We start from the raw sequence: 13,253 nt of genomic DNA on the forward strand, positions 1-13,253 counted from the left end.
GCCGCAGACTGTCTACAGACTGTGTTCTTTTTGTGTCCTTGCATTTCTCTGGGGTGTTTGCGTTGCAGTTATTATTTCTACTTGCTATGTTTGTGATTTATACAGGAAAGCTCAGTAAGGACGTAGTATATCTGGCGGCAAGAGATACTGGCCATTGAGGTTCTGAGCTTCACCTCTTATGGAGTTAAGCTGACTAAGATGAAAGATCAGTTTGGGACCCTTTGGTGATATAGTACGTGTTCTTAAAGTGGACGAATCAAGGAAGTTCAATTCTTAACTAAAAGTATTTGAACTTACAGCTCAGAATTAGGACATGAATGTTAGAAATGGAAGATGATATCTGTCACCACATTTGAAATGCTCATCCTAGTCTTCAAGGACAGTATCCCCATTTAGCATTCGAAAGTACTGTGTATGACAGTCAAAGGAATACTACTAAAATCTTTCAAAAGTATCAGTTCAATTATAACTACTGTGAAAGATTCATAAGGAAGTAATAGCTTCACTCAGATTTAACTTTTTTTTCTATTTAAATGTACTCTGCTAGAAGAGATGCTAGATTAAAAGATGCAGTTTCACATCATAAACAAACTGACATTTATTTACAGTTCACTGGGCCTCTAGATCTGCAAAATCTAAATATAAACTGAAGTCTCTCCCACCCAACAGTTTCTGCTTCCCCACTCCCAGTACCCAGCACTTTAATCTTCCCATCCCCTGAGAGGAGCTAACTCCAGATATTTGATGATCAAAGGGAAAATACATTCCAAAGGCAAAGGCCCTTTTAGAAAACATTCTCTTTTTTTAATTTTTTTTAACACCCAGAGCCTCCAGCTTGGCAGACATGGCTGTAAGCCCTGGGAAGAAAGCCCCTTGTTGGAGAGTTTCAAAATAATTTGCCAGGGAGTAGAAGTATCACTAACTTGACAGTTACAATTTGCAGAATGGAAAGCAGAAGTATAAAGGGAAAGATTTTTGTGAAATACCTTGGGCCCAGATGTTTAAAGGTTTTAGCAACAGTCAGTGGGGCATATGTTTCTTTACCATTTGTGCGCATTTGAAAAGTCCACTAAGAAAGTTTAAATAAGTTGGCCAAAGTCATCCAGTAAGTGAGGAGCAGAAGACTCTTTCTTCCAGCTCTGTGCTTTACTTTAATCATTTGCTTCCGTGAAAAAAACCCTCTGAGTTCAAACTAATGATATGGAATTGAAAACAGCGGCAGTGGCAGCAACAAAAATAAAAGAGGAAGAAAAAGAAAGGCACAAAGAAAATCAGTGTGGGAAGAAAGGGTAGCAAGAGAAAGAAATGACTTGAAATGTGAAGGAAAGACAAATTCAAACTGAGTCCTCTTTAGACTCGGTTGGCAGACACGTTGGTAATAATAGGTAAAAAAAAACATTTTTTTCATGCTAAGAGACCTTTTAAACAAATGACGATCATGAAATACAATGCACATTTCCATATTAAAAAAAATTATATAATTTACTCATCTATTGAAAACCATATTAAATAGAACATTTATAACTCAGTGCACAAAAGGTATGGTAAAAACCCCTCCAGGTGCTGCAAATTGGAAATCAGATTCAACTAAATCACATAATAACCCTCAACATAGCCAGATGAGGCCACATGCACACAGTAAATTTAGTATTAACTGGATGTGTCTGCACATGCATTTGATCTGGGATCAGTTTACTTGTGAGTAAAACACTCCCAGGCAGGTGTCTACACAAGCAGCAATGTGGGAGAAGATGCTCCTAGCAGCAAACTGCACCCACTTCTTGTGGCCCTTTTATGGGGCTTTGCCACCACCATGGGGACCTTGCGACTCCAACCACAGCTACCAGCAGCCATCATGAAAATTCAACCCCACCCTCTGCTCCCTGACCAGCCACTTCTTTGGCCAGGAGCAGCACGCATGGCACAGGGGCATCACACAGCAGCTATCTCATTGTTGCCTCTGTCTCCCCATGCCATGACTGCTCCAGCCCCTGTCCCTGGCAGTGATGCCTGGCAGCAGGTGCCTACCAGGTAGCAGGTCACTACTAGGGGCCAGGCAGAGCTACAGTTTGGGGCAGGGCAGTAGCTGGCATGTAGGCAACTACCAAGGCCAAGATGGTGTCCAGTACTCAGTGGTCATCCTCCAGAAGCACCTGCAGGCTCCAGGTAGGCTGCTGGGGGTTGGCCCCAGTAGCCAGAAGCTGCCTGCAGGTGTGGTCTAGGTGCTGACAGGCTTGGCAGGAGCTTTGCAGCAGCCTGCAGGCCTGGATGGCATGAACTTGGAAGCCGCATAGCACTGCGGTGCCAGGGTGTAGACAAGCTGACACAGCTGGCCTGCAGTCTGCACAGGTGGACATAGTAGCCTGGTGTAGCCCCAAGCTGCCTCCATGTGACCCTGTAAGGTTTTACAGAACTGGGGCCAGGGCAAGCATAGAGCTAGTACAGTGCTGCAGCTAGCCTGAGACTACTCCCCTAGTAGCAAGACTGACCAGGAGCAAATTTACTCATGAGTAGCAATTGTTATTGCATGGTAAGTATGTACAGGAGTAGATGCACGCACAGATACCTTCTCTAGGTCCTGTGTCCAGACACCTTTACTTACACAGACAAATACCAGTCATTTCTGCTGGGAATGAGAATGACCTGGTTGATGGGAATGAACATAGGGCCTGTACCCAGGAAACTATCTACTTGGAAAGGCCTTAAAGGTGGACTCGAGAATTTCAGTCGCTCCTGAAAAACTGGTCATGATAAATTCTAAGGGAAACCATGGTCGGGGAAGAGCATATTTGCAAGCACTCACCTACAGTGCACATTTTCTGGTTCATTTGGAGTGTCTAGCTACTTCCCTTTTGTTTTGATCGTAAATATTGCATGGGGATAACTCAGCCTGGGTTGGTTTGTAGAATGGCTCCCATGGAATTCAGTGAGACTAGACACCACAGTAAAAACAGTGGGACAGAATCTAATCAACTTCAAAGGTGCCTAAAAAGGTGGAATTTAGGCACCTACATTACAAAGATGGGTCTTAATTTACCCTATTCAGCAACCTAAAAAAATTCCAAATTTTTGGGGTACCGTACATGCTCAGAAGTGCTCCCTGGCTCTGTTGCAACCCAAGTCAGTACTAGGAGTTGCCTAAATTCACGATTCCTTAGTGGGGGAAAGACCACACAGAGCAAATGTTTGTTCTTGAAAGGGCATGTGAAGCACAACACAAATACCTCTGCTGCTTCGGTGCATAGTCCAGGAGTATCATAGTATCATAGTCCTTAGGGTCAGAAGGGACCTAAACAGATCAACAGATCTGGCCCCCTGCCCTGAGCAGGAATGGGTGCCAGGGTCACATCACCCCAGCCAAATATCTGTCCAGCCTCCTCTTGAAGACCCCCAAGGTAGGAGAGAGCACCACCTCACTTGAGACCCCATTCCAGAGCCTGGCAGCCCTAACTGTAAAGTAGTGTCTCCTGATGTGAGCCTTCTCTCTAACAATTTATGGCCATTATTCCTAGTAAACCCAGTTGGTGCCTGAGGGAACAGAGCCTCTCCCCATTCCCACTGGTCCCCCCTGGTTAGTTTGTAAATGACCACCAGTTCCCCTCTCAGCCTTCTCTTGTGGAGGCTGAATAAATTCAGGCCCTTTAGCCTCTCTTTGTAGGGCCTGCTCTGCTGCCCCTGAACCATTCAAGTGGCCCTCCTCTTGACCCTCTCAATGCTAGCCACATCCCTCTTGAAGTGCGGTGCCCAGAACTAGATGCAGTACTCCAACTGTGGCCTGACCAATGCTACATAGAGGGGAAGGATCACCTCCATTGACCTGCTTGTGATGCATCTGTAGACAAGAAGGGTGTTCCCCAGCCTATAGGTGCATTGCTGGTTCCTTCTCCCTAGATGCAGCACTCTGCACTTGTCTAGATTGAATTCCATCCTATTCTTATCTACCCACCTCTATAATTTGTCTAGATCTAGATGGATTCTGTCCCTCCCCTCCAGTGTGCCCACCTCACCCCACAATTTGGTGTCATCAGCAAATTTGGACACTGTACATTCCACACCCACATCCAGATCACTGATAAAGATGTTGAACAGTACAGGCCCCAGGATTGATCCCTGGGGGACTCCACTGCCCACATCTCTCCAGCAGTCACCAAGTTTTTTTTAAGAGAATGTGGTCGGAAACTGTGTCAAAGTCCTTCTTAAAGTCCAGGAAGACGACATCCACCTCAACGCCCTTGTCCAGGGACTTTGTGACCTGATCATAGAAAGAATGCAGGTTGGCCAGGGAGGACCTGCCTGTGCTGGTTGCCCCTGAGCATTACCTCCCTGCTGGGACCTTGCAGATGTGCTCCTTGATAAATTTTCTCAAAGGTCTTCTCAAGGACTCAGCTAAGACTGACTGACCTATAATTGCTGGGGTCCTCCTTCCTCCCCTTTTTGTAAATGGGGACTACACTGGCCCTTTTCCAATCCTCTGGTACCTGGCCAGTGCCCCATGAGCACTCAGAGAGCCGTGCCAGGGGCCCCACTATGACCCCTGCCAGTTCCCTCAGCACCCTCCGGTGAAGAGCATCTGAACCTACTAATTTAAACACATCCAGCCCCTCCAAAATTTCCCTAACTAGGTCACTCCTGACCCCAGGCATGGTGGTGCCTCCCCTGGGTCCGTCTGCAATTCTAGTGGGGGAGATGTCCTGGTCCCTGTTCAGGAATATGGAGGCAAACAATTCGTCAAAGAGGTCAGCTTTTTCATTTGCCACAATTACCAGATTGCCAAGCCTATTCTGTAGGGGCCCCACTTTACCTGGTGCCTTCTTCTTACTTCCTATGAATTTGAAAAAGGAATTTTTATTATCCTTAATTCTGGTCACTAGCCCTAGGTCCATCTCTGCTTTGGGCTTCTTCCTAACAGCCTCCCTGCAGTCCTGAGCAATGGAGGTGTAATCCTTCTTGGTGATAGCCCCTTGCTTCCACTGTTTGTACACCTCCTTTTTTGTCCTCAGCCATCCCTGGATGCCTTTGCCAAGCTACGGGGGCTTCTTCACACTCCTGTACCCCTTGGTGCACATTGGGACTGACTCCCTTTAAGCTCAGAGGATTTTTGGTTGAGTACCCACAGACTCATCACCAGGTTGTCGCCTATGGCAAAGACCAAGTCCAGCAAGCCATTTCCCCTGGTGGGACTATGCACCTCCTGGGTTAGGTGGAGGTCCTGTATCCTGGCTAGGAACCTATGTGAGCGGTCAGACCTGGCTGACTGCTCCTCCCAGAGTTGTCTGGGTAGTTTAGATCACCCATGACAACAACATCCCTTGACTTTACAGCCTCTGTGAGCTGACCTGAGAATTCCAGGTCCAGCTCATCCACCTGGTGAGGTGGTCTGTAGTAGACGCCCACTATCAAGTCCCTTTCCCCATGCCCCACCTAGTAAGAGTGCTTGCCCAAGAAATCAGAGACATGAATTCCAGATCCTTCTTACTCAAAAGAGTTTTAACTCAACATCTCTCCCTTCCTAGAAGAGTTCCCCAACCATCAGCTGGTGGTCTAGGCTAGCTAGATAACTCCCTCCTCCTCTACCCATTGGGTAGCCATGGGGTAGCCTCATTCATGAGGTCAGAAGGAGAGCAAGCAAGACAACATGTAATGCTCAAAGGTGTTTAGATATCTAACAACTCTCACTGGTTTAAATGAAATCAATTAAATTAGGAGTTAGGTGCCAGTCCTTTGAGGATCTAGAAATGAGATACTACAGTGGACAGTGCCATAAAGTTGGCTATAAATAAATGAATATGCTCATAAAATAATGACTTGTCTAGCAATTTGGGAATAGTGACATTCTAAGTCAAAACAATGTCAAAGTTTTGTGCTGAAGATATTAAATGAACAGAAGTCAGGATACTCAGGATGTATGTTGCCTGCAGAAAACTTTTGTGGGAGTTAATTATGCAATGGCATTACAGTGACAGTATCTATAACAAAATATATATTAATTATCTAGTCACATTATAGGTGATGTAAATATATGGATAGTTATTTTTGATGTAATGCTGAATAAATGTAGATACTAATAGATAGCTTTGTATTTCTGCCAATTTTTTTACATTAATTATAAAATGTTTGACAATATTAATAAAATGAAATGTTTAATGCATGAGACTCTCTCTAGTAATTAGTATATTACACAAAGTATTTATGATGTTATCTCTCCATCTGTGGAAAGAATAAAGTATAATAAAGTACAGAAAGGGTTTTTTTTTTCCTTCTTAAGGATAAATAGAAGTGGAATGTTGATCCATACAAGAAATACATTAAGTCAAAATTAATTTTATAATAGTTTATATGGTTTTGTACATAAACATCTGGTTTTACAGATCTCCCCATCACAACAATATTCAAGTAAAAATTTAGTATGGAGAACAATGTTAAATATTTAATGGCATAATTAGATTTTATTAATGTAATTGTCTTTACAGTTCATATTAATAATTTATGAGGACTGGTTTCCCTTTCATTATTTGTTTATAATTTGTTACAAATTTCCATAAATATCATTCTGCTGCTGGAAAGCAATGAGAGTTTTGTGGATGGCTCAGCTGAGCATAAGACAAAGTAAATTGCATCCTATTTTTTCTCTTCTAGCTGCAGAGACCCAGTGAGACAATCTTGGACATAGAACTTCTCTGAGGTGAGAAGAAACCTTACTTAGCTTATAAGTTACTACATATGATAGCATATGGTATATGCTACTGAAGTTTGCTTTTCTTGCATAGCTCTTGAACATGCATTTTCAAGTTCACATGGCGATTTATAGGTAGAATTCTAGCAAATACAGGTTATAGTTGGTAGTAAATAAATGGATGATGTTGTAGTGATGTATGGTAATAAATGTGACAGGGGCAGGATTTCATGCCCTGTACAAGCACTGGCCTGCCCTCTGTCTATAGGTCAGCCATCCACCCCACTCATCTGCCATGCCTTGATGTAATAATATTGATGTGATAATTAGGCTGGAAGCTGCCCATTATACACCTGGATATTGTGGGGGCCATCTGCAGCTCCATTCCACCCCTACACTGCAGCCCAAGCCTTGCAGATGGCATCTCAGGCAGGCAACTCAACTGTCCCCTTTGCCCATTAGCTGTGTCCCCTTCCCTGGGACCTTCAGCTTCCATTTAAGTCCTGGCCCTGTCTCAGGCCAGTTGGGACCCTGAGCTTCTCTGCTCTATATGGGTCCCTTGTGGTGGGCCCCTGGCCCTTCTGACCCCTATCTGGGTCCTGGCCCCAGCATTGACCAGTTGGGTCCCTTGGATTAGGTTTAAGCCATCTGCCTATACTCAGGGATCAGAGTCCCCTATTCCTGGCTCAGGTGCTTTACAAAAGGTGTGCCTGGCACCACAAGGTCACTCACCCCAGCAGGTGCAGGTGCTTCAAGAAGCTTATCTGGCCTTTCCTGGATTAGATGGATCATATAACCCTCCCAAAGGTGAGGGCTGTGGTTAAGGTACCTCTACCCACCTTTTACCAGGGTGGTAACTGGCCTGGTATTTTCCCAGGGTTTCCATGCCACTGGGAGGCCCACCAAACCACCCATTCCTGGCAGGGTACAGTTTTAGGTCATGCCCAGGACCGGAGCCTCCTCTTCCTACCTGCAAGATGTTCCCATGCAACAGCCCAGCCACACAATGAATCCTACCTGCTCCTAGCAGCAAACTGCTCTTGTTTAAATAGGAGGCCAGAGTTCTAAAATGGCTGACATAATCAAACACCTGTTGGCTGCTTGATCTAGCCCTTAAAGTGGCAGGCATCACTGGTGCCCTGCCACAATAAACTATATGTAGCCAGCTGTAATATGTGACCTCTACAATGCCAGGTCACTTCTGATTTGGGTAAATTTCATGGCATTCACTAGATAAAGAGAAAGGAAAAGGGCAAATAAAGTGTTTCTCTTTAAGACCAGAATAAGAAAAATCTGGGAATGATGGATTGGTCAGTCTGACCTTGATAACTGGAAAGACTGTGGAGCAGGTCATTAAGGAATCTATTTCTAAGCACATAAAGGTTATCAAGGTAATAATGTTACCAAGGTAACAAGGAACAGTCAACATGGATTTGTCCAGAGGAAGTCATGCTTGTCTAGCCTGTTTTCTTTTTTACATAAGGTAATAGACTTTTTGAATCAGGGACAGCAATGGATGTGATATACCTTGATTTTAGCAAGATTTTTTATCCCATCTCCTATGCCTTTCTCATGTGTAAGCTAAGGAAATAGAGTCTAGATGAAAGAATTGTAAAGTGCATCCACAACTGGCTGTATCACAGTAATTAAGTAGTAGTCATCAATAGCTCATTAGAAAGAAGTATCAAATGGTCCATCCTGGACCTGATATCTCTAGTACTGTCTATTATCTTCCTTAATAATTTGGGGGAGTGCACAGTTTAGCAACTTTGCAGATGACAGTGAGTTGGGTTGACTTGCAGACACTCTGGAGGGTAAGATTAAGATTCAGAATCACCTTGAAAAATTGGAAAAAATGTTTCAGAATTAATCTAATTAAATTCAGTGAGAACAAGTGCAAAGTCCTGCATTTGGGATGGAACAATTGCATACATAAATACAGACTTGGTAATCACTGGTTAGACTGCAGTACCACAGAAAAGAACCTGGGCATTATAGGAGACCAGAAACTGAATATAAGCCAGCAGTATGCCCTTGCTGCAAAAAAAGACCAAGAGCATAATAAGATGTAGGATCAAGTGTGTCATTAGCAAGCCAAGAGAAGTGATCCTTCTACTCTGTTTGGCACTGGTGAGACCTCACCTGGAGTACTGTGTCCACTCGTTTGGGCTTCTCATTTCAAGAAAGATACAGACAAGCTAGAAAGTGTCCAGCCAAAAGTTGCAAATATTATTAGAGGTTTAGGAAACAAGACATATGAGCAAAGTTTGAAGAACTGGGATTGTTTAATATGGAGAAGAGACTATTGATTTTATAACAGTCTTCAAATACCCAAAGGGTTTGTCTACACGTTGCCTGTTGGTGACATATTGATGTGCTATGTCACTGTACGGCACACTATGGTGATGTAGCAATCGTGTGTAGATGTAGCAATCGCTTACATCACCATAGCAGCGAAATCTGTGTGTTGCAAAAGGAAGTACTAAAGCATTGTGCCATAGCAACATTGCCATATGGCAATGCGTAGACACAGCCAAAGAATGCTTAAAAGTGAATGGTGATAGACTATTCTCTTTGGCTTCAGGGGACAGTACAAAAAAAAAAATGGTCTGAAATTGCAATATGAGAAATTTAGGTCGGATATTTGGAAGCCCCTTCTTACTCTAAGTATAACTGAGGGTTGGAACAAGCTATTTAGCAATCTAGAGATGTAGGCTTTGGGATCTCTGCCCTCAGAAGTTTTTAAGATCAGATTAGGCAACCACTTGATGGAATGGGTTAAATAGGGAAAATCCTGCCTAGAGCAAGGGGTTGGACTTGTTGATTCCTTGAGGTGTCTTTTAACCCTACTATTTTATGAGTCTATGATTTAACACAGTATGTTTCATTCCTATTTACATTTTGGGTAAACAATGTTCATTTTCTTGCATTGAAAAACAGTTAAAAGGAAGCTGCATTCTTTTCGCCTCCCAGGAATATAATAAGTATGTTTGTGTGTTTGTGTCCATGTACATACATGGATATATACATATATCTGAGTAAATTCAGGCTGAATAGTGCCTGTCTTGGAAAATTTCAGCCTGTTGATGTGAGAAAATGTGGGTAAGATGGGGTGTTTGTGCCCAAAAGCTTGCAAAAAACAATTTTTCCAACCATTTAGTTGGTCTAGTAAAAGATATTGCATTTACCAAAGAACCTTGTCTGCCTAGATTCTTTAAGGGACATATATATATATATGAATATAATTATACCAATCCTAAGATTGCAACATCTTTTTTAAATGAAGCTGAAATCCTTTTGAAAGTGCCCTAAATCCATATAAATATTCTTTAGTACAATTAATTGCATTTACACCTTTACATTAGAATATATTTGCTTTAAATTACAGTTATTCATCCCTCTGTCTAGTGGCTCCACATCTAAAGAGACTGCTGCTCATCAGTGAGTCCAGGTAAAGACAACTTTTTACTTGAACTTTTTCATTAAAGCCACTCGCAGGATAGACAGACCTCATTTAGTGATACCATTTCACCTTCTAGGTTAACTCTGGGCACATCATTACCAGAAGATGCTCACTAATTTAGAGGGAGTTTAGAGAAAAGGTATAGTTATGATTAGAAGGTTGGGAAGAGGAGTCTGGGAGGAAAGATTAAATGATCTATGTGCCCAGCCCCTTCACAAACTACTAATAACTCACATATATTTAAAATATCTAAAAATCAAAGAGGACACTTGATTATGTAGCATGGAAGAAAGAACAGTGGAGTGCTAGAGCAAACTACCAAGGAAGGCTGTGGAAGCTCCTTTCTCAGAGCTTTTTTAAGAATATGTTAGACAAATATCTGCTACATATGCTTGATCCTCTCTCATGCAAAGGGATGGACAAGATTTTCTCCTGAGGTCCCATGCAGCCCTACTTTATGATAAAAGAAAGAAAAAAAAAAACCCAGAAATAAAAGCATGAAATTAAAAAAAGAAAAAAAATTGAAACTGATTATTAAGGAAAATGGTTTTCTATGAAATGCATTAAGCTGAGGAAAAATCTCTCATAGAAGCTAAGGTCACATGTAGATGAAATGAGGGGCATATGGGCACAATACTTTAAAGCGGATTAAATGCTTTTGTACCACTTTAATGGTGTTGGTGTTTGCAAGTGAGGGGAGTGTATTGTGAAGTAATTCCAGCTCCTGTAGCAAACTCGGGAGCATAATGCACCTTAAATGACTTGGGGCACAGCAAACTGAAACACCTTTGAGGACTTTTAATTTGCCGCCCTAGAGCTGTGGAGTGAAGCACCAGGATCCATGCAGCTCAGGGGCTCTGCAGAAAGCCTGTGCAGGCAGCCTGGCAGCAGCCTGGGAAGGCAGGCTCCGCCCAAGGAAAGCAGTTAGCCTGATTTTTTTTTTTTCTCCTGGAGCCTGCCTGAGCTGCGTGGGGGCCCAGTGCTTCCCTCCATGGCTGTGGTGCCCCCTGGGACCACCCAAGTAAGTTGCCACCTGGGGTGGTGCCACAGGGGAAAGCACCAGTCCCCACCACAGTCCAGGGATTGCTTCAGCCTCCAGCAGATTGCCCTTCCCTCCCTGCCTAAAGAGAAGCAGGTAAGTTGGGTGTATGCTTGACACAGGGGCTTAAAGGGCCCTAAATTTAAGCAGTGTTTTTAAAACCCACCACTTCAATTTAGGCCCCCCGGTTCATCTACAACACCTAAGAGAAAAATCTAGCACTAAAGACACTTCACATTAGGCTGAGGAAAACGCAAGATTTGTGTTTCCTGTGCAGTGGCCCACTTGTTTACCAGGGGCAGCTGTAAGTCTTGCTATTATCTGCCTGTATTATAAAACTATAAGGATTTGTGGTTGTCAGGGCAGTGAAATCAGTGAAGTGATGAGGCACATCAAAATTCTTCCAAATTACAGTAACCTCTACATGGGCACCCAGATGAAACCAGATTGGAGGGGGTCAGAAAGGCAAGCTTTGCAGTGTCCCCTTACAAACTTTACTATGCAATTTACAAAGTATACTGGAGGCGTGGGAGATTTAAACAGACAGTCTTAATGGACCTTGTCCATACAGTATACACTTCTATAATCCCTAAACTTTATCTGTATAGAAACTGTAGGCCAAATTCTAAGATGCTGTAATTGGACCAAAATCCCTGAAAATAGTGGCTGTCTGCCCATCCCAATCACTAGATAATTAGGCCCTATCTACTTTTTATAATAGCAACAGTATCTAGTATAATGACTATATATGTGTGGGTTTGCATCTATAATACATAGATTTACATGCAAACATTTTGAAAAAACACTGTATTGATGGTTAGAAAGTGATGTTTAGAAACCTGGTTCTAGGAATTGGCTTGAAGGAAATGGCAATAGTTAATTGGTTTCTAAACCTGTTTGTGGCAAAGTTTCATGTTCTCAGCCTTTCAGCAGGTACTAGGTGTACCTACATAACATGCTACTGCACAGTGGTTACTGCACATTTATTTAGTACTTCTTTAAGCAAGTAATAAATATGCAGTAACCTGAGTTACTGTGCAGTAGCACTGGCAAATGCCTTTTAAGCGACACTGCTGCACAGTAGCCTAATACTCCTGCACAAAAGCGTCTTGGCAGGGTTTTTTGCCATGCGATACTACTGTGAAGTAGTATCAGGCTACTGTGAGGTCAGTGTCTCATGTAGACATGCTCACTGTATCCAAAGCTAGCAGAAAAATAGGCTAGGAAATTGAAAACATGCAGACAGTGTCCCATAACAAGAGATAAGGAACCTGAGGAATTGGCATCAGCTCACATTGACCAGTTGCAAAGCTTCTGGCATTTCCAGTTCTGGTGGACCAAATCAGGAGGCCAGAAATGCCCAAATTAAGGAACCAGTAAATAACTAAATTAAGTTATATGCATTATATGTTTGAGAAATGAAGAATTATGCTGACAGGGCAGAACCTATGTAGTATGATGACCACAGAAAAAAACAAGTAACAGTACCTGGAAATGAAGAATCATCAAGGGAGAAATAATACAAAAGGATGGATTTTCAGAGCAGAGGTGGAGATCCCAAGGCCACCATGGGCAGATTGTGCACCACCAGCCCATCTCACCCACCCCATTGGGAGGGGAAGGGGGGATTGACCTTTGACCTCCATGACTGCTGATATCTGACTTTGAAGCAAGAACCACAAGGAGGGCTCACATTCTGGCCAGGCGTACCATTCTCATTGTGAAGTCCTAGAACTGATAGATAAGTAGGATTGGGGGGAGGAGGGTATTTTGTTTGCTTTGCTTGCATTACTCTTACAGGCTGTCACTGTGTATCAGTAAAATTTGCCTATTATTGAATGGACATGTCACGGTCAGTCTGAGGGTTGAATCCACCCAGAACAAGGTATCAGGACTGGGTTGTAAATCCAGTGCCAACAGTATAAAGGCAAATTGATGCATCTCTGTAGATCCTATTCTGCAGAACATATTGAAGAAAACTCTCACTGAGGTCAATTCTACTTTCTTATGTTATGAACAGCAGGGTCAAGCTATTTTTTTAATTATTTAAGTTTTGATAATAACAAAAATAGGTCAGC

This window comes from Alligator mississippiensis, chromosome 4 (genome assembly GCF_030867095.1).
Source record: "Alligator mississippiensis isolate rAllMis1 chromosome 4, rAllMis1, whole genome shotgun sequence".
In the NCBI taxonomy this organism is placed as follows: domain Eukaryota; kingdom Metazoa; phylum Chordata; order Crocodylia; family Alligatoridae; genus Alligator; species Alligator mississippiensis.